General features: G+C 35.7%; 1 protein-coding gene across 1 annotated transcript in view; it reads left to right on the top strand.

Moving 5' to 3' along the window:
• The first annotated feature begins 3,372 nt into the window (after window positions 1-3,372).
• LOC138694989 (ATP-binding cassette sub-family G member 4-like) overlaps window positions 3,373-23,283 on the top strand; it is a 124,868-nt gene continuing 104,957 nt past the window's right edge. The window contains exon 1 of the mRNA XM_069819235.1: window positions 3,373-3,572. The gene's annotated coding sequence lies outside the window, so the exon portion shown is untranslated. The remainder of the gene's footprint in view (window positions 3,573-23,283) is intronic.

The raw sequence follows: 23,283 nt of genomic DNA, 5'->3' as shown, positions 1-23,283 counted from the left end.
TAACATTTATTTGGTTTCTTCTGAGATTTACCTAACTTTAATTCGAATATCAGGTACCCCAAATAGGAACATTAAATCCAGACGTTTGAGATGGGCAGGACATGTAGCACGTATGGGCGAATCCAGAAATGCATATAGAGTGTTAGTTGGGCGGCCGGAGGGAAAAAGATCGTTGGGGAGGCCGAGACGTAGATGGGGGGATAATATTAAAATGGATTTGAGAGAATTGGGATATGATGATAGAGACTGGATTAATCTTGCCCAGGATAGGGACCAATGGCGGGCTTATGTGAGGGCGGCAATGAACCTCCAGGTTCGTTAAAAGCCAGTAAGTAAGTACTCGTATCAGGTAACTCAAAAGCAATTTGTTGTGTCCATCTTGCAATTACCGATTCCATCGAAGCGCATTGGGGTATTTCAACTTAAAAGTCGGTCAAAAATATTTGAAGGGGTTTCATTATTTTATAAACTCACTATGATGTAAAACTGGTTTTGTTCGAAGGCCATTTTATTTGTACTGTATTTCAGTAACTCAATATGATCGCATCTGAAAGTCAAAAATTGATTTATCTTTGAAGAAAAAGAAAGAACTCTGAATAAGAGAATATGATTCCCGGAAATTTTCCGAGAAGACTTTTTCCGAATCCAGTATCCCTAGAACCTTTTTCCGAATACTGATTTCTCGAATCTAAACAAAGTAAGAGAATTATTTGATAAAGTTTAATAATAATAATAATAATTTTATTTTTGACTCTGTACAATTTCAATAATTTGTTACTAGTAAATTAAAATTTCTAGAGTGTGAAATTTAACATATGTAGTAGTTACAATAACTGCAAACTAATGAATATATCGCAGATGTAAAATTACATCCAACATGTCTGTGAAATAGCAAACTGTAAAGAGGATAACAAAATTATCGATTTTGTTAGTCATTATTCTGATCCGATTTTGTACTCACGTTCATTGTCTTTTTTTGTGGCTGTACATGAATATTATATGTTATGTACAAAGAGGAATTAAATTGTCAATGAACAGATACACGTTCATTTATAGTGTTCTGCCCAAGAGTAGGTCTTCCACTGCAAATCCATCATTCTCCAAACTTTCCTATTTTCTGCCTATTTTCTTTTCTGTACATGTATACGAGTATTATAAAATAACAATCTCATAGCAACGTCAACAAAGTAGGAATATATTCTTTAATAATTTCGTCCCCTGCTTTAAAAGTACATTATTTTTAGACATTCCTGACAATTTACGATCGGAAAGATGTCCATTCGACCAAAGTTACGTTTGGGATTATGGTTTCGAGATAGTCGTTTCGCAAAAATATCCATTCGATCGAAGCTACATCTGGGATTGTGGTTTTCGGAAAATGACCGGAAACGAAATAGAAGAGATGAATTCCAAACTGGCCCAAGTCCAAATGACAAGTTATGAGAAAAGTGAAAAGAACTGAAAAAATAAAATAGACGCCCTTAGATCCATTTGAAAAAACATGTGGAGACACTAAGTCAAGACTTAGGAGAGTCTGTTAAATATACTTATACAGTTAATTTATAGACTTGAAAAGGATAAATTAAAAGGTGAATAAAGCAAGTTGAAATCTGCAAAAAAGTACTTAGGACACTTTGGAATCCACCTCTTCATATGTTTATTGAATATCCCTTATTTTGACATTATTTGAACAATAAGACCAACGAAGTGTTTTCCAATAAATTATTCTGACTGTATCGAATTTATAAAATAAAACCATCTGCCCTTCAATAAGCGTGACCACAAGGATCCAGAAAACAAATACATACATAGTCTAGAAGTTTACAATGAAGCAATGAAAACGCGTACACTAAATTTCAAAAGAAAATTTAAGTGAAAATGAAATTATGTTAGTACTTAAATATAAGTGGAATTGTAAAATTTGAATTGAATCCTTCAGAGTTTCTCTAAGGTGTTTGTATATATGAAGAATGCCCCAAAATCAACTCATGGATCTCCTCTAAAAAGTGTCTTTCGTCCTCGGAATACATCAATGCCATCAAAATGTCTTGCAACGCCACCGCAGTGAGATCTGTCCCTGGCAGAACATTCAGTACTACCCGTTGTCGCCATCCCGGCTGCAGCGAGACTGAAACACTTGGCCATGTACTGGGATTCTGTAAGAAGGGAGAGCTACTGCGTAACAACAGACACCATCGTGCCCGTACAGCAATTGCCAACCTGCTAAGAAACAGAGGATGGGAAGTACATGAGGAGATTCATTGTGTGTATGAAGATGATTCTCATAGAAGGGTGGATATAATTGCCATCAATAGAAGAACCAACCCAGAAAGCGATGGTCTTAGACCCTACGATTTGCTTTGAACGAGACACGAATCAGGCACTGCAGATAAATGATGAAAAGCGAGCTAATATGTACCCTGTCTTTCATACCTCAGTGAAAAATATGGTATTTTGCTTTACAACTGGGATGTTACAGGCTTACTATTTGGAGCGAGGGGTTGTTTACCAAAATTTACATGTAATATCCTTAAATCTTTTAAAATTCCCTTTTATGAGTTTCAGAAGATTGTGATGGAAATTCAACACTATCATCTACATGTTAACACATAAATTTTTGTTTTTATATACAAATCGAATCATTATTTTGCTCGTTTCATTTCCCTTTATCTTTCATGTTTGTTAATTCCGGATCCCAATGGTCAACCTCACTTAAGGACGGATGATTTAAAATAAATCTTAGTAGTATATTATTAACTACAATTATTAATTCAGTCCACACCTGTGGAGTAACGGTTAGCGCGTCTGGCCGCGAAACCAGGTGGCCCGGGTTCGATTCCCGGTCGGGGCAAGTTACCTGGTTGAGGTTTTTTCCAGGGTATTCCCTCAACCCAATATGAGCAAATGCTGGGTAAGTTTCGGTGCTGGACCCCGGACTCATTTCACTGGCATTATCACCTTTATGTCATTCAGACGCTAAATAACCTAAGTTGTTGATAAAGCGTCGTAAAATAACCTACTAAAATAAAATTATTAATTCATAATTTTCTACCTCCAGATATAGTTTCATGAAGTCTGTTTTCTTTGTTGTTGGTTTTGATGTTCTTTTGTTATAAACATAAGTTGATACATCGACCTTTGGCCTAATAAAGTCGATCATCTGGAAACATTAGTCATAATATCTTTTGTTTTAAAAATTCCTCGTGCTCTCAAAACGTCCAATATATCCGCATGCAAAATTACTCTCCTAGACGGAGAGAAAATCGATATGCACTCGCTCCGTCTCTTTCTCTCCGGGTACACCTGCACCGAACATGCACTCGCTGAGCAGTCGTACGGGTTAGTGGTCTGTAGTGAACAGTAGGAAGGCAGTCTGTGCTGGAGTTGGTTCTTTGTCACAACACTTGCATTGGAGGGGAAAGACTTGGGGGAGGGAAGTTCTCTGTTTGACAGTGGCTGCATGAAGACTAGTTTCTGCCAGTTCTTGGTTCGACGTTCGTGAAGTGCAGTGATACATTTTTTTTTTATTATGGATTAGTGACAGATGTGACATCACTGCTGGTGTGTTTTGGGTGAGTTAACTGTCATTTCACATCAGCTGTTCAGTATTATTTTTATTGTAAGCAGAAGGAAAGTGCTATTGTTTTGACAAACAGGAAGAGAGAAGCTTGACGGATCTTTCTACATCCTTTGTTTTACAACATTACATTTTTCTGCTCCAGATCTGTTTTGTATCAATTGTTAAAATGCCTACTGTATTCTATATGAGAAGAGATGACATAGAGTACATACACAGTATTTTGTGATCAAATTTCAGATTTTAAGCGGCACATAAAGTGATAGGTGTTTTAAATGTAGGATACATTGTGCATAACCCTTTGTGCTCGTCAGGGTTATTGATTTATAAATTGGAATGTCTTAACTTCTCTCGAAATCCTTCGTAACATTTTACTTTAAAACGATTTTTATTGATTTAGTTCGCTGTCTCTCGCGTTAACGTTGAATATTCAGAATTCTGTGGTGTTTGGGTAAAGGGAGATAAGTCATAAAAATGAGTTCGGAGATAAATGAAAATTAAACTTGGAACCCTTATTACAAATAATTTTCTACACAAATAAAACACATCAACTGCTTGTATTCTTTGATTTTTGCACATCCACTTGTATAATTTAGCTTGTGTGTTCATCTGGGGCACAAAATTCCACCTGGACAAAAAAAAAATGACTTATACCCCTTTACCCGAACACCACAGAATTTACCTCAGCAGATCACCAAGGGTATATACGTTCAGTATTTATGAACATTTTAATTTTTCAAGTCTGTTATAGTGTTTTTTTTTTTTTTTTTTTTGCGATTTCCCAACACTTTATTATTTTAGACGTGTCCCCTTTTGCAAATCGACGACAGAATTAATAGATTTATATTGAAATTCGTCCCATGCCTTCAATAATTCGGCCATTTGGCCCGTTCTGTTGTCATTCTCGTCAGGTCTTTTAAATTAAAAATATTTGCTCTAAATACATCCTTCTGTCCACCTCTGTGGAGTAATAGTTAGCGTATCTGACCGTAAAACGAGCGGGTCCGAGTTCAAATCCTGATTGGGGCAAGTTACCTGGTTGAGAATTTTTCCGGGGTTTCCCCTAAACCCATTAAGAGCAAATGCTAGGTAACTTTCAGCGCTGGACCACGGATTCATTTCGTTGGCATTATCACCTTCATTTCAGTCAGACGCTAGTTAACAATCTCAGTTGATAAAGCGTCGTAAAACAAAACAAAAATATATAACCTATATATAATTCCTATTTGCATATTGCGATGATGTTTTGAGCTGGTGTCATCACAATTTCTTTAGTGTTTATCATAGAGCACGCGATAGTGTAGCAGTAGTGGTGCATGAAGTGTCATTAGTGGTTGTAACTTTCTCTTTCCACAGTAAAAATAAAATAAAATTCCGCGTGTTAAGTTTCATTTATATAAAGGCAATTTCCATTAATCTGGAAGTATTTTTTGTTGATACTACCTATATGAAAAGTCTATATGGGTATATTCTTTGGTCGGCAGGAAAAGGCATCCCCGTAACATGCCATGAAGGCATTTGGGGGGCATGGTGGTAGAGCCCCATGCTTTCCATGACCTCGGCACTAGAATGAGGTGGTGTGGTCGGCACCACGCTCTGACCGCCTTTTACCCCCCGGGAAAGACCCGGTACTCAATATTATAGGAGGCTGAGTGAACTTAGGGGCCGTTCTGAAAGTTTGGCAACGAGAAAAAATCCTGTCACCACCTGGGATCGAACCCCGGACTTTGCAGCCCTTAACCAACTGCTCTACCAACTGAGCTACCCGACCGCCCATAAGCCTAGTGTTTTTTCTAATTTTTTTAATAAAATTTCTTGTATTTTAAATTGAAAAGGGTCTTACGTTAACCAACATACATGAATTTCATTATTATAGCCTACTTATATTCAGTTAAGATTAAATTAAAAAGAAAGTCTCTCCTGAAAAAAAAATTTTTTTTACTTATGTGCCTTTTCCCGCCGACCAAAGTATTTATCTTAATGATAATTATCAACCACCACCATTGGTAATCGAACTCGTTCTCCTAATAGTTTGAGGGTTATGCATTGGTATTACACATCCACGTAAAGGGGAGCCCCTCACCGATCATGTGGTCATCTCTCTCTCTCTCTCTCATACGGAGGAGAGAGACAAAGGCTTACACTTCAGCCTGAGGCTTATTTTGCTTACCACTCCTGTTCTGTGAATGATTGGATAGCCGAACGGCCGCGCTCTTGTACAAGTACAGCATGCCGCACAGTGAACTTAACCCGGGCTATGGTATGGATGATGATGATGATGATGATGATGATGATGATGATGATGATGATGATGACATGTGTATTAATGATGGCGAAATGGGTCCGAGGTCCAACGCTGAAAGTTACCCAGCAATTCTGCTTCAAGTGGTAGAGGGGAAAACACTGGGAAGACCCCAACCATGTGACTTGACACAACCAGGATTGATTGATTGATTTATTTAATTAATTAATTTATTTATTTATTTTATTAATTTATTTATTTTATTTATTTATTTATTTTATTTATTTTATTTATTTATCTAATTTATTTATTTATCTAATTTATTTTATTTATTTATTTTATTTATTTATATATTTATTTTATTTATTTATTTTATTTATTTTATTTATTTTATTTATTAATTTAATTTATTTATTTAGTTTATTTATTTATTCAATTTATTTAATTAATTAATTTATTTAATTATTTAATTTATTTGAGTAGTTTAATATCAAAGACGGACATCTGTCGTCTCCATAGTTTTGATCTAGAGGCCCTTTTTTGTTTCACAGTGTTCTTTGTAGTATTTTAAAACAATTTATTTTTATAAATGTAGTGTTAGAGTTTGTATATAGTTTCACCATAACTGAAAAAAGCATGAAAGAATGTATAAGAATCCACATTATCTAAATTTCATCTGAAGGTCAGATGTCCGCCTTTGATATTAAGCTACTCATTTAATTAATTAATTAATTAATTTATTTATTTAATTATTTTATTTATGTATCTATTTATTTATTTATTTATTTCATCAATCATTGTTCACGTCATGGCGGATTAGATGTGTTCCAGTTCTTAATCCGCCATCACTCTCTATACAAACATAACACAAACTAATACATAATGAACCTATAAGCATCCTCTGTTTACAATAATAATAATAATAATAATAATAATAATAATAATACTAATAATAATAATACTAATAATAATAATACTAATAATAATAATACTAATAATAATAATAGTAATAATAATAATAATAATAATAATAATAATAATAATAATAATAATGGTACATAACTAATAATAAGTATAGCTCTTGTATTTAAAACTCCTACCTTAGCTTTTTCATTTTATGCTCAATCTCTTAAGAATTATTCTGTTAACTTCATTGACTACTCTTCGTAGTTTCGTATCGTGTGACTACTCAACATTTATAATTCCATCTCCGTTAGAGCTTTGACTTTCTCTGTCCCTTCTAATTTTAACTCTAAAAAGAAATTTTCCTAATTTATGCAAATTGCTGGCTTTTAGGTGACCATTCATTTTTTTATAAGCTACTATAGCGTTTATTTGTAGAAATTTTTTATCTACCCAACTGTGTCTCAAATCATTCGTTGCCTGACACTTTAACGCAATATGCATTGCGTCTTCAGCTAGTCCACACAAAGGACATTTATCCTTCTCTACGTTCCCTCTCCTATTCTTGAGTCTCCAGATACCTAATCTCCACCATGCCTGTCCTGTTCTCTCTTCCCTTGAATTTAGTCTAACATATTCTTCCTGTTCCCAAAACTGCTTAACCTCCCTATAGTATTTTAGTGATCCTAGGTCTTTAATATTACTAAAAATATCTTGTCTCGAAGTTTCGTTTGCCCTCTCTTTTACTATTCTTCCAATAGTTTTCGTGTTTATAGACCCTAGTTCTCTCCATAGCCAATTTAGACCTAATCAAAACCAGGATTTGAACCCGGGCACGCTCGCTTCACGGTCAGGCGTGCAAACCTTTACTTCATAGCGGTGGACATCATGTGGTCATTGTTTTAATTTATACTTCTGTGCCGAGAGTTGAATCCGTATCAGCCGGGTTTTTGACTAGGGATGTTGATTAGGCTTGAGTCAAGGCCATGCAGGAAACAATTTCCATTTATTATTCCAAGTTTTATTTATATTTTGGTAATGCAAAGCGATAGAAATAATATTTTATTTTATTTGTACAGTGTAATGTGTTTCCATTACAAACGTTGAAGATAAAATATTATTATTTATTTATTTATTTACTTATTTATTTCATTAATTTCATTTATTCATTCATTCATGTATTCGTTCATTAATTCATTTGTTTGTTTGTTTCTTCGTTTGTTCTTTAACACTATAGTGTAAATACAGTAATAACACTGTAAATTGTTATAAACAATTAAAACAACATTTGTATAAATGGAGCTGAAACTGTGTTAGTTTAAAGATTATGAAACTACAGAAAAATTAGCGCTACTGTACATTGATATAATATGAAAGAAAAACTGTATAATGTATATGAACACCTTAAGTAATCGCCCTCCAGTTTTGTAGATTTTAATATCCAATACACAGCTATATTCATAAAATTACACACCGCAGAATCAGACCTGTAAATTATTTTTAGTAAGTCTTGAAGTTTTTAATAACGAATTGAAATTGAGCTCTAAATATGTCACCAATCCTGCAGGTCATGGCCTTCGTGTAATAGCCTATTGTTTATTGTAGTGTGTGTTTTGTTTTATACAGAAACTCAATTTGTTCTCAAAACTAACGAAAGATGGATTTTGGAAAATAGGAAAATTATGTAGGAAAACTAACGCTTTACTGAAGGTTACTATTTTTCTGAAAATCCTTGGATGCCAAGGTTCAAAATGAGGGGTCATTCATTAAAATCCGTTCAGCCGTTTTCCCGTAATTTCCATTAACAGTTCAAATAATAATAATAATAATAATAATAATAATAATAATAATAATAATAATAATAATTCTTTATTTATACTGGCAGAGTTAAGGCCATAGGGCCTTCTCTTACACTCTACCAGGTCACAAAGTATACAAGCAGTTAAAATTTAACAAAAAGTTAAAGAACAGAATACTAACATATTACAATAATAATAATAATAATAATAATAATAATAATAATAATGATAATGATAATGATAATGATAATGATTATTATTATTATTATTATTATTATTATTATTATTATTATAGCATAATAAAATAGACACTAAACAACATGAAAATAATACAATAGAAAAAAGAAAGTAAAATACATTGGAATATAGTAAAAGCAACTCATTTAGTACAAATGGTTAATATGGAAAACGTAAGGTAGTATATAACAAAATGGAATGTAATAAAATAATAATAAAAAAGAAAAGAAATACGAATATTAAATAAAATTCACAATAAAAAGGCTATGATAATAAATTCATCGGCTGATAAAGAGAACAAAAAGGGGAAAGGAAGGAAAGAAATATATAGCCTATATTTTTACAAAACTATCACAGAGAAAAGGGCTTATAACTGAAAGGAATCTGAATTGAAAAAGTGCAATTTAAATTTATTTTTGAAACTAGACAATGTCCGACAATCTCTGACATGTTGTGGTAGAGAGTTCCAGAGATGAGCTGCATATATATATATATATATATATATATGTGTGTGTGTGTGTGTGTCAAATGCAAAACTCGCCTTATCCAGGTAAAGTGATTTATCAGAAAACAGGAAAAACCGTTATGGATATGGACAGTTTTGCATTTGATAGTAGTTTTCTGAGCTCTATGGAAGATGAATTAGAGAAGATTTGCACAAACCGACTATATCAGTAGATAGAGAGCTGCAACATGTACAACATCCCATATGTAACTCATTATTTTTAAATTTTGAATAAGGCGAGTTTTGCACTTGATAGCCTCATATATATATATATATATATATATATATATATATATATATATATATATATATATATATATATATATATATATGAGGAAAAAATTGAGGGGCAAAACTTCCGTACCGATGTAATAGATTTCAGAAATTAATGATGAATTTATTCTGGATACAGTATTACAAGTCCTAATGGTTACACCGTGTTATAAACCTACCGTTACAAACAGAAGACAGCTTATAATGGTTTGACTTGCGCATTTATACACTGAGAATCTCAATGTCACATGGATTGTCGTTTGGTTTCCAAAGTACACGACGTGATGTGCAGTTCGCTTCATTACTGTCACATGGAGTGGAGTGTTATCGATTCTCCAAAGTACATAACGTAATGTTTCGCGTGCTTCACCGCTGTGTGTAGGGTCAAAGGTTTAGGGATAATATTAGGCCTGCTATTGACTCATAAAGTGACTGGAACACATTTTGATTACCGGTAGGTACATAAGAATGGGGTGACAATTCTATTACACTGATTTTGCACTTTATGGTAGTTAAATATAACACTTGTTGTGTCTTTGAAGGTAATTTTTGGCACTGTATTCTTTTTTGTCATCAATGTCTGGGCATTCAGTCTATATCGATTTAATATTCCACCCAGGTATGTTAAGACATTGCATCTAATTAATCTTTTCTTATTAGAGAAAGTGTTGAGTTATCAAATCAAGTTATTCATTCTAATGATATTTCATATGAAATAAAGCAGAGGTTAATTGCTGCCAATAGAGCTTACTTCGCCTTAAGAAAATTACTTTGTTCAAGAATTTTATCTCGTACCACAAAGATAACTATCTATAAAACACTTATAAGACCTGTACTAACATAATTATGCTGCTGAGACGTGGTCCCTAACAAAAAAGGACGCTGGAAATTTGGATGCCTTTGAGAGGAAGATACTCCGTAAAATAATTGGCCCAGTATTCGAGAGAGGAAGATGGAGGAGGCGATATAATAATGAGTTGTATTCCATCTATCAAGATCCGCCTATTAGAAGAATAGTAAAAGCAGCAAGATTAAGGTGGGCTGGGCATGTGGCACGGATGAGTGACGTAGAAATTCGTAAAAGGATATTAAATGGAAATCCTGGGAGCCAAAGAAGCCGTGGACGACCAAGAATAAGATGGCTGGATGGAGTTGAGGAAGACATATGTAAGATGGGATATCGGAATTGGAAAGCAATTTCGCAGGATCGAGACAACTGGCGGAAAATCGTTGAAGAGGCCAAGGTTCACAATGAGCTGTAGCGCCAAGAAAGAAGAAGAAGAAGTTGAGATATCAATTCTTAATTCATTTCTCTTAACACTGTTTATTTTTTAATAAAATTGACTTTAAATTAAATCACTTAGGACCGTATTCGTAGACATTCTTAGCGCGGGCTTCCGGTGGATAATCAGCGAACTAACGTTTTTCGTATTCATAAACCAGTGTTACCAGTATGATATGATATGAATCCTGTACAAGTAATCAGTCGATAGCCGGGGCTAGTTTAGTATGCTCGTAGCGCTGGCTAGCGAAATGTCTATGAATAGCACCCTAAATTTTTACATTTCTTTTGATGTTTTACCTATCATCGTTTAGAGCCATCGGGGTGGCTCAGTCGGTTAAGGGTTTGCTTGCCGGTCTGAAGTTGCGCTCGGGCGCGGGTGCGATCCCCGCTTGGGCTGATTACCTGGTTGGGTTTTTTCCGAGGTTTTCCCCAACCGTAAGGTGAATGCAAGGTAATCTATGGCCTCATCTGGCCAACTATCTCGCTATCACCAATCTCATCGATGCTAAATACCCTAGTAGTTGATATAGCGTCGTTAAATAACCAACTAAAAAAAATAAAAAATAAATAAATAAAAATCATCGCTTAGTCATTTGTAACTCTAAGGAATTTATCATCATTTCTTTCTATAACGTTTTCAATGCTCTATAGTTTTTACGTCTGCGTAGCAGGTTATGAACAATCATATTCTGTTCTGTAGAGTTGTATTAATTTATTTTTTCGTACTTTATTTTATAAAATTTCTATAAACATCCGTCATCCACGTGGTTATAGTTTTAATCTTTTTTTCCATTCATCCATTTATTCAAAAGTATAAATATTTATACTGATAGTTAAAATTTATAAAACAGTTATATTATCGTTTGTTCTGTATGGTTGTGAAACTTGGACTCTCACTTTGAGAGAGGAACAGAGGTTAAGGGTATTCGAGAATAAGATGCTTAGAAAAATATTTGGGGCTAAGAGGGATGAAGTTACAGGAGTATGGAGAAAGTTACACAAAGCAGGACTGCACGCATTGTATTCTTCACCTGACATAATTAGGAATATTAAAGCCAGACGTTTGAGATGGGCAGGGCATGTAGCACGTATGGGCGAATCCAGAAATGCATATAGAGTATTAGTTGGGAGGCCGGAGGGAAAAAGACCTTTGGGGAGGCCGAGACATATATGGGAGGATAATCTTAAAATGGATTTGAGGGAGGTGGTATATGATCATAGGGACTGGATTTATCTTGCTCAGGACAGGGACTGATGGCGGGCTTAAGTGAGGGCGGCAATTAAACTACGGGTTCTCTAAAAGCCATTTGTTGTTGTTATTATTATTATTATTATTATTATTATTATTATTATTATTATTATTATAAACGGAAATATTGTTGCCAACACAAACGAAATTAATTTTTGGCAAGCGAATCGTAAAACGTGTGAGAAAATGTAGGCCTATATCATATAAAATTACTTTTTTTTTTAAGTGATACTAATAATATTGAAAACATTTGTTTCATCTTAAACTATACATTAAAGTACTCTCATATGTATAAAATGTATAATAAGAAAGTATTATCGTGGTATATATACGTAATAGATGAACTGAAAAGCTTGTATACAGGTGACGAGGGCGTGAAAGAAAAGACGTGACGTGGGTATTGTGGTATCTAACCAACCTTTATTCAGCTCTTCCTAGCAGTACAAATTAGTGACTCGTTTGTTTCCCAGAATTCATGGTTATGGAGTAGTCGTAAGAACTGAATTAAGTCAGCCGAGGAGAGTAACTGACTCTCCTTACCTCAGCGTGGCGCATACGTAAGCAGAGTATTGCCACGATGAACGGCACACAGTTCTGAAACTAGATAATTGTAATTCCTAAAGAAATTGTCCTTGGGAACATGTTTAGTCTTCCTGTAGCGGTGTTTCTAGCTACAAATTCAGTGAACCCCAATTAGATTCCCCGTAGGAAAATGGGGATTTACTTCTCCCACACAAGGAAAGGGATGTATTAGGTTCCTGCCTTGTTTGTCATGTGTTTCCTACTTGGTGATCTCTCATCTTTCTACCGTTGTCACAAGACAGCCCTGTGGGAGGAGTTCAACTTCAGACTTTCCTCCGGGAAATTATATTATATTTAAAAAATTGCCTCCAAACTAAATTCAGTACTATTGTTATAATGTACCGAAGTACATATGATATTTCCATGCAGATATTCTGCGTCATCATACGATGAAAGAGTAATGGAACGGAGAAAAATTCTCTCCGGCGCCGGGATTTGAACCCGGGTTTTCAGCTCTACGTGCTGACGCTTTATCCACTAAGCCACACCGGATTCCACCCCGGCGTCGGAAGAATCGTCTCAGTTTTAAGTTCCAACTCTTGGGTTCCCTCTAGTGGCCGCCCTCTGCACTACGTCATAGATATCTATCGATGAACCTAGGACCGAAGTCCACACATGTGCTGAGGTGCACTCGAAATGAGTGACTAGTTGGCCGGGATCCGACGGAATAAGCGCCGTCTTAAACCACGAAGTGATTTACGCATATCATATATATTGTTATAATGTACCGAAGTACATATGATATTTCCATGCAGATATTCTGCGTCATCATACGATGAGAGATTAATGGAACGGAGAAAAATTCTCTCCGGAGTGCACCTCAGCACATATGTGGACTTCGGTCCTAGGTTCATAGATATCTATGACGTAGTGCAGAGGGCGGCCACTAGAGGGGTGGCTGGTTATATTAGATCCGATTTGCGACCTAAAATTATTCATCACTCTCCAAGCCAGTACTCTGCCAAACCCGAGTTCATGTTCATTGAAATTTGCACCTTATTTACAAAATGTCTAGTGTGTGTCGTATATAAACCCCCACATATATATGACGTAGATGATTTCGAAACCGCCTTACTAAACGTAACGCCGCAATATGAGAACGTTATAATCATGGGTGACTTCAATTCAAACTTACTTGACTTACATTCTAGTACGATTAAAAGACTTAAATCATTCTTTCAGTGCCTTGATATGGTAATCCTACCCCTAGCTCCCACACATCATACGGAAGGTACAGACACATTACTGGACTTGATAATTACTAACAATGCCGACAAAATACTGACGCATGGACAGTTGCCTGCACCAGGACTATCAGGGCATGATATCATTTATCTATCCTTTAATCTGCAGTGTCCTAAATCGACTCCTAGAGTAATTACTTACAGGGATATCAAAAGAATAGATGATATTGCACTGAAAGAAGACGCTGCGCAACTTCCATGGCACATGATCTGGACATTACGAACTGTAGACGAGAAAGTAGACTTATTCAATACGTTAATACTTCAACTTTATGACAAACACGCACCATTAAAGACCAAACGTACCAGAAAGACCCCAGCCCCTTGGATGACGACTGAAATACGTAGCCTGATGTCCGAACGCGACTTAGCCTATAGGAAATACACCCGCAATAAAAACGACGAATATTTTAACTTATATAAACACCTAAGAAACAGAACGACTCAACTAATAAGAAACGCTAAACTCAAATACTCCTACAAACTTATAGAGCCCAACACAACCCCTTCCGAGTTATGGAAAAATCTGAAGGTCATTGGACTTGGAAGGGCTAGTGAACAAGCAGACATACCCATCCCACTTGACCGATTGAACGAACACTTTGTAAAGGACCCGACCTTAAACAACACAACGAAACAAGACACAGTTTTGCCTGACTCAGCTCCCCCAACTCGAGACAAATTCTATTTTACTGACGTCACTCCTATTGACGTAATGAAAGCCATCCGACGCATCAAGACGAAAGCTCAAGGGCCAGACAACATTAGCATATTACTCATACAGAAAATACAAGACATAGTAATACCTACAATTGCACACATATTCAATAGTTCCTTAATCACTTCAACTTTCCCTAAAATATGGAAGCAAGCTTTCATTCTTCCTCTTCCAAAAGTCAAAGTTCCCACCGACCCGAACGACTATAGACCAATCAGTATCCTGCCAGCCATATCAAAAGCACTGGAAAGAATCGTACACAGACAAATTACTAACTACATGAACGAACACAAACTATTCGACAAGTATCAGTCAGGTTTCAGAGCTGGACACAACACAAGCACTGCTCTACTTAAAGTGACAGAAGACATTCGTGAAGCAATCGACTCTAATAAAGTAACAATACTAACACTTCTTGACCTTAGCAAAGCTTTCAACTCTGTAAATTTCGACCTGCTCACCCATAAATTGAGAAATCTGCATTTGTCAGAGACTGCTGTGAGTTGGTTCGAATCCTACTTACGGGAAAGACAACAATGTGTTGTATCCGGGAATCGAAGCTCTTCCTGGTTTAACATAACATCAGGTATACCACAGGGTTCGGTACTCGGACCATTGTTGTTCACGATATATGTCAGTGATATTACATCTCATGTAAGGCATTGTAACTATCACTTGTATGCTGACGACCTTCAATGCTACATCTCTTCCCGCTTAGATCGAATAAATGACGCTATAGATAAATTGAACAAAGACATTGACTCGATTGTGACATGGACAAAGAAATTCCATCTTAATATCAATCCTGGAAAGACACAAGCAATCATATTAGGACACAAACGGCAAACCGACGCTGTAAAGCACCTCGACATTTCCCCCGTTAAAGTAAGTACAGTGCATATCCCTTTCAGTTCTTCGGTAAAAAATCTTGGCATTCACATGGATAATAATCTCAACTGGGACATGCAAATCACAGAAACCTGCAGAAAAGTATATTCTATTATTCATGTGCTAAAAAGGATAAATGTTCATCTTCCCTCTTGCTTAAAAAAGTCCCTTGTGCAGACCCTTGTATTTCCCCATTTTGACTATGCTGACATTTTACTGACTGACCTTTCCAGCGACAACAAAATGAAACTTCAACATGCTCATAATTTGTGTGTACGTTTTGTAAGCAATGTTCGTAAATATGATCATATTACCCCATCCCTGGAAGCAATAGGTTGGCTTAAACTAGATAAGAAAAGAAATTTACATTCACTTCTCTTTCTCTTCGAAATCTTGAACTCTTCTATTCCTTCGTACCTGTCGTCTCGCTTCACTTACCTTTCTTCCCACCACAATCTGAACACACGCTCTCGCCATGAAACAATACTAACAATACCATCCCATCGCACCTCCTCATACTCATCCTCTTTCACAATAGCCCTGCCAAGACTCTGGAATTCGTTACCTGCTAGCATCAGGGACTGTCGAAATAAAATTCAATTCAAACGCAAACTTACTAGGCACTTGGTCAGTAATTGAGACTCGTTCAGACATGGTTTCTTGTAAATAGTTCTTTTAATCTACCACAAAATATCTCAATATCCGGTAATTTCATCACTATAGAATTTTGTTATTGTAGGTTTAATTTGTAATTTAGTAAATACAAAAATATTCTTTGTTCTTAACTTCTATGATAAAATGTCTAGCTTTCATTAATCAGGTATTCTTGTCGTACGTTAATTTTTATTGTAATTGTAATTGTAAATTTAATATTAATTGTAATCTTATTGTTCATGTTATAGTTGTAATCCCCTGGTAGAGGGGCAGAGAAGGCCTGACGGCCTTATCTCTACCAGGTTAAATAAATAAATCTAATCTAATCTAATCTAATCTAGAGGGAACCCAAGAGTTGGAACTTAAAACTGAGACGATTCTTCCGACGCCGGGGTGGAATCCGGTGTGGCTTAGTGGATAAAGCGTCAGCACGTAGAGCTGAAAACCCGGGTTCAAATCCCGGCGCCGGAGAGAATTTTTCTCCGTTCCATTACTCTTTCATCGTAAATTCAGTACGTTTTGCTATTAGATCTATGCAAGAAACCTTAAAAACAAATATACTTTGCATACCTCGACTCTGTAATGAGCTTTGGAACAATGTTGTTGGAAAATTCTAAAACTAGTAGCAGTATATTCCTACTACAAAAAAAGAGAGTAATTGAGGACCGTTTTTGCAAAACTTGCTAACTGAAAAAACAAAATTTTACAGGAGAGACAAAACACTATAGTAAGCAAGTTTTGCTATATCTCTCACTTATAGCAGAAAGCAAGTTTTGAAAAAACGATCACAATTTGACACACTACAATGAAGAGAAATAACCCAATTTTACTAACATGCTTTGAACATCATGTAGAGGCCTGCCTTATGTTAACGAATCCATCAAAATCTCAATTTTGCAAATTTTGCAGTTAGCAAGTTTTGCAAAAATGGTACTCAATTAGAATAATAGTAGGTGCCAAATCTAAGGGATTGTGTAGGACAATTTAAAAAAAATTACAAATAATTCCCATGGCTTGTCAAAATATTTTTTCGTTAATAACTTCTTCGTATGTAATCGTGAAAACTTTGTAACTAATTGAACAGTTCATAGCATAAATATACGTCAAAAATGACTTTAATATTCCATCGGCAAGTCTATCGTGCTATAAAAAAGGAGTGCGTTATATGGCAGTAAAAAATTTAAATTACTTCCCTATGGATATAAATAATCAAACTCAAAACATAAGATTATTTAATCTTGCTGAGGATAGGGACCGATGGCGGGCTTATGTGAGGGCGGCAATGAACCTCCGGGTTCTCTAAAAGCCATTTATAAGCAAGTTATGTAATACTTTTAATTATATGGAACATTTTATATAATATTCTTATTGAATTTTGTATTCCCAAGAAACTAGTTCGATTAATTAAAATGTATTTCAATGAAACTTACAGCATAGTCCGTATAGTCCAGTTTCTATCTGATGCTTTTTCAATTCACTGCGGGCTAAAGCAGGGAGATGCACTATCACCTTTACTTTTTAACTTTGCTCTAGAATATACCATTAGGAAAGTTCAGGATAACAGAGAGGGTTTGGAATTGAAGGGGTTTCGTCAGCTTCTTGCCTATGCTGGTGATGTGAATATGTTAGGAGAAATCCACAAACGATTAGGGAAAATGCGGAAATTTTACTTGAAGCAAGTAAAGCGATAGGTTTGGAAGTAAATCCTGAAAAGACAAAGTATATGATTATGTCTCATGACCAGAATATTGTACGAAATGGAAACATAAAAATTGGAGATTTATCCTTCGAACGGGTGGAAAAATTCAAATATCTTGGAGCAACAGTAACAAATATAAATGACACTCGGGAGGAAATTAAACGCAGAATAAATATGGGAAATGCCTCTTATTATTCGGTTGAAGTTTTTATCATCTAGTCTGCTGTAAAATATCTGAAAGTTAGAATTTATGAAACAGTTACATTACCGGTTGCTCTGTATGATTGTGAAACTTGGACTCTCACTTTGAGAGAGGAACAGAGATTAAGCGTGTTTGAGAATAAGGTTCTTAGGAAAATATTTGAGGCTAAGAGGAATGAAGTTACAGGAGAATGGAGAAAGTTACACAATACAGAACTGCACGCATCGTATTCTTCACCTGACATAATTAGGAACATTAAATCCAGACTTTGAGATAAGGAGGACATGTAGCACGTATGGGCGAATCCAGAAATGCATATAGAGTGTTAGTTGGGAGACCGGAGGGAAGAAGTCCTATGGGGAGGCCGAGATGTAGATGGAAGTATAATATTAAAATGGATTTGCGGGAGGTGAGATATGATGATAGAGACTGGATTAATCTTGCTCAGGATAGGGACCAATGGCGGGCTTGTAAGTATTGCTTGACAGCATTTATTGTCTGCATAGATCTTTGTTTTTTTGTAATTCATAATCATTTTGACTAGTAGTAAAGTTATTATGTAGCTAAGATGTTTTAATCTTTCACCTTCTTCAAACTTCGTCCATCTATTTCCATGGCAACTTCATTCATTGTTCTTATTATTGATCATACTTATATTTAGTTTCTTTACAATTTATGTTCAAGCCAGTCTGATTCACTGCTTCGTTTATATTGTTAGCAGAACTTTGTAATGTATTACATACTGTTCCTTCTGGATTTATCTTCATATTTCTGATTACTTTCTCCATTACTAAATTAAAAGTGTAGAAAGTGAACCGCAATGTCTCATTCCCGTTACTGTTGCAATCTGGTAATAGTTTGCCTTGGATTTCAACTTCATTGCAGTGCGAGAACGAACGCCAGTTAAGTTTTGTGAGACGTTGTCAGCCCATGACTTGTGAGTGGCGGGTATGCAGCATTCTCTTGAACAGTGTTCCAGGAATTTTACTTGCCAACTGTACTTGGTATTGTGAAGCTCATGATACACTTTGTGTCTGCCGTGTTAATTTAGTAAAGTAACAAGTGAATACCTACGATTGGGAGAAAAATAAATTCCACGGAACATACTGTTTCTTATTCATTTTATTAAATTTAATTTTTATGTTACAGTATTTGTAGTTTTAATGCTATTACTGTTGCCTCTCAAAATGATATTTGGTCTCAAATAATACATAGGAGAACCGTAAGTAGTGTCATTAATTTCAGTTTTTTTTTATTTCAAACAAAAAAGTTTAATACAATTTTGCTCCCTTTTGCTGCCATTTCGAGATAAAAATCGTTTTATATTAAACATTTTATAGAATGTTTTGGAAAAGCCATTGATTTAATATCCATTATGCTCAGTCAGTTTAAGAGAGCAATGTATCAATTTGATCTGAACATAATATTGTAAACATTGTAAAATTCCTTTGCAGAACGAAAAGTTAAATTTGTTCGATTCAAATTTCTGCACATTTAAAAGAAAAGAAAAGAAAAAAAAACTAAAATTCTTTCAATCATATTTTATCATCATAATACTGTTGTCTAAATGCCTGTTATTATTCGGTTCAGAAGCTTTTGTCATCTAGTCTGCTATCAAAAAATCTGAAAGTTAGAATTTATAAAACAGTTATATTACCGGTTGTTGTATATGGTTGTGAAACTTGGACTCTCACTTTGAGAGAGGAACAGACATTAAGGGTGTTCGAGAATAAGGTTCTTAGGAAAATATTTGGGGCTAAGAGGGATGAAGTTACAGGAGAATGGAGAAAGTTACACAACGCAGAACTGCACGCTTTGTATTCTTCACCTGACATAATTAGGAACATTAAATCCAGACGTTTGAGATGAGCAGGGCATATAGCACGTATGGGCGAATCCAGAACTGCATATAGAGTGTTAGTTGGGAGACCGGAAGGAAAAAGACCTTTAGGGAGGCCGAGACGTACATGGGAGGATAATATTAAAATAGATTTGAGAGAGGTGGGATATGATGCTAGAGAGTGGATTAATCTTGCACAAGATAGGGGCCGATGGCGGGCTTATGTTAGGGCGGCAATGAACCTGCGGCTTCCTTAAAAGCCAGTAAGTAAGTAAATATACTGTAGTCTACGCTGCTCTCTTAAATCGACTGAGCATTTTGGGAATGAAATCAATGACTTTCCCAAAATACGGTATGAAACGTTTAATACAAATTTTTTTCATTTCGAAAAAGAAGCAAAAACGAATAACATTGTATTAAAATTATCTCAAACAAATACATCCTATAGGTTATAACGATTTCTTTCCCAATTAGGACGATAACACTTTTCGTTACTTATTATTTTTTCAGTATACATGAAGTATATCTATAGACGGAGTAATGTAGGCTAATATTAAATTTGCATGCTTCGAGATATTGATAAAAAAAATAGACGCATTCAACATCTCTGATACAAACCAGATTTGCATCGCATAATATCTCTATCTTTCTCTCTCTCTCTCTCTCTCTTTCACATACATACCCCATTGGGAAAATGGTCGAAACGTGTTCAGGGGACCTAAAAATCAGTATTTATGTTAGAGTATTCATATTTAGCCAGCCTTCAGTACGCCAAAAGCTAAGAGGTGCAGCTGTAACTTTGCATTAAAACTGATAATGGGTTCAAATCCCATTTAGGCATTTTGTATTCCTATATAAACTATAGTCCCGTCGCTCTAATTTCCGGCAGCCAATCACGTTGCAGGTCGGCTACATTTAAACGTGTGCGTCTTGTGATTCGCTGATGAAGATGTAAAGCATTTCCTAAGGCTGGATAAATACTTAATACATAATCACCCGCCATTTTGGCTCTTTCGTTGGCGTTCGCAGAAAGCACACGAGGACGTTATTTGCCGCTCAATTATTTGCTGAATTACAGTGCATTTGATTTATTATCATAGGAGCTACGACATGATAATGTTTAACGGTGTGGCAAATAGATCCCTCGTCTGGTAGCTCGGCAACGAAAGAACAAAAATGGCGAACGATACTACTTACCTACCTAGACTTTATAGAGCCTTCACTTCCTAAGACGTAAGCAAAGAGGAGGAGTCACGCCGGGAATAACAGCGTCGCGACTATACTTAGTGGTTACATGTTAGTCACTGGATCCTAGAATCACGAGTTCCAACCAGACCGTTGGCTATAGAGTTTATAGGGAAATAAACTTTTAGCATTGGTTTGTCTGAAAGGGAAGCAAAGACAGGTATCACATGTCGTAGATTGACGGTATGAAAAAGAACCTAAATGTAAAACCAATGCAGCTTTTTATCATAGCATGAGTCAAGGTCCTAGATTATTAAACAAATTTTATCCTAATATTATTTTAACCACTAATCCTCTCCAAATTAATAAAAAAAAATTGTATTGGATTTATTAAACACTTTTTAATCTGTAATTTATTTACTCTGAATTTTGTTTTGTCTGTATTGGAATCCCCTCCTGAGCACGAGTCTTCCACATTCAGGAGTGGGCTAGTTTATCTTACATTATATTAACTTGTATTCATTTGAAATTTACTAGCAATAAAATAAAATAAAATAAAATTATGCCACCAGCAAAACTAATGCTTAAAATTAAACCACAGCCTGCCTTTCACAAAACAATTTTGGTTCAACAATGAATAATAATTATATATTTATTAATTTTTCCTACAGAATAATATCTGTAATATTGACAATTAATATTTGAGGAGAAAAATTCGCTCCGGCACCGGGGATCGAATCCGGGTCCTTGGTTCTACGTACCAAGCGCTACGCCGAATTCAATCCACAGTAGGACAAATTAATAAATATATAATATTCTCTTAGCTGCAGTGCATATGTATGTACAGATTACTGTGCACTTAACTGCGGAATCCCGGCCAAACAAGTCACTCAACTGAGTGCGCTCCTAATATAATGGCAGTTGACATTGGAATATACATCAACATAATATATGCCTAACTTGGAGTCAGGCCACAAAGGGAAACATTGAAGGAGGAGGGTTCGGTCCGGTACTGTGGATTGAATTCGGCGTAGCTCAGTGGTCAGAGCGTTTGGTACGTAGAACCAAGGACCCGGATTCGATTCCCGGCGCCGGAGCGAATTTTTCTCCTTAAATAATAATATTAATCAACAATGAATAAGTTTCAAAATATTATTCTTTGCATCGAGTCTGATGTGTTTCGTCAGATCGACTTTGATGACATTATCAATGCTCTCTCTTGAAGAAAGTGCGGAGGAAATCTTTTTAATTAAGAAGTAAGATGCATCTATTTTATTGCAGTAATTTATTGTTTTCTGAATTGTAACATTTCATTTAAAACTAATTTGAACTAAACATGAGTGGGAGTTGGGGGGGGGGCAAATTTAACACTGCCCATGGGCGGCACTGTACCTAAATCCGGGCCCTGGATGTTTGTGCAGCTACGCGCTACGGTGCAAGAACCCAGGACTCGCACCACAGTAATTAATTACCCCTTATCTTCCTCACAGTGAAGCTGGAACAGACTGCAGCGGGATTCAGAGGGATTTCCTAGTGCAGATAGTAATTTGTAACTACTCGTACTCAGAACTGACTCACCGGGAGGAAGGAGTGCGGGATCGTCATGGGGAAGTGAACCAGCGAGCGCTTATGCTTATGTCATGTGAAGGTGAATCAATTCCCGCGTGACATCTGAGGGCCTCGTAGGTGTTGTTTAATTATTTCTGAAATATAAGAAAATAGTTATTTATGGTACTTGTGAGGTAAGTGCATCTTTATTGCACGAGTGCTTAAATTACACGAGCGCAATAACGATCACGCTCACAAGTACCATACGTAATTTTATCCATGACCATAACGAAAATTATGTTTTATAAAAGATAATATCACAGTCTACTATATACAGTCGCGAAGCTTGAGGTGATTTTTTGCAAATCTCGTGATAAAGCGCTCCAAGCGGTTAGCAACTAGAAACAATAGACTGTCCACGGTCGACTTTGGACTGTGTCGTATTTCCATCGAGTGCTAGCTCGTTGCGTATTTCACATTGGTGCTTGTGAAATGTTCGTTATTGGTTGTAATGAAAACGTTAATGGCTAAAATACAATAATTGGAATAATAATATTTTACTACAGACGTAGAAAAATTAAGTTTGTTTTAATGAAATTTATTGATCACGTTTTATTTTCAATTCTGGTGGGATTATTATTGCTTAGGCCTAC

The sequence above is a fragment of the Periplaneta americana genome, chromosome 2, assembly GCF_040183065.1.
Source record: "Periplaneta americana isolate PAMFEO1 chromosome 2, P.americana_PAMFEO1_priV1, whole genome shotgun sequence".
In the NCBI taxonomy this organism is placed as follows: Eukaryota; Metazoa; Arthropoda; class Insecta; order Blattodea; family Blattidae; genus Periplaneta; species Periplaneta americana.
This window is presented reverse-complemented; position numbering and strand designations above follow the sequence as displayed.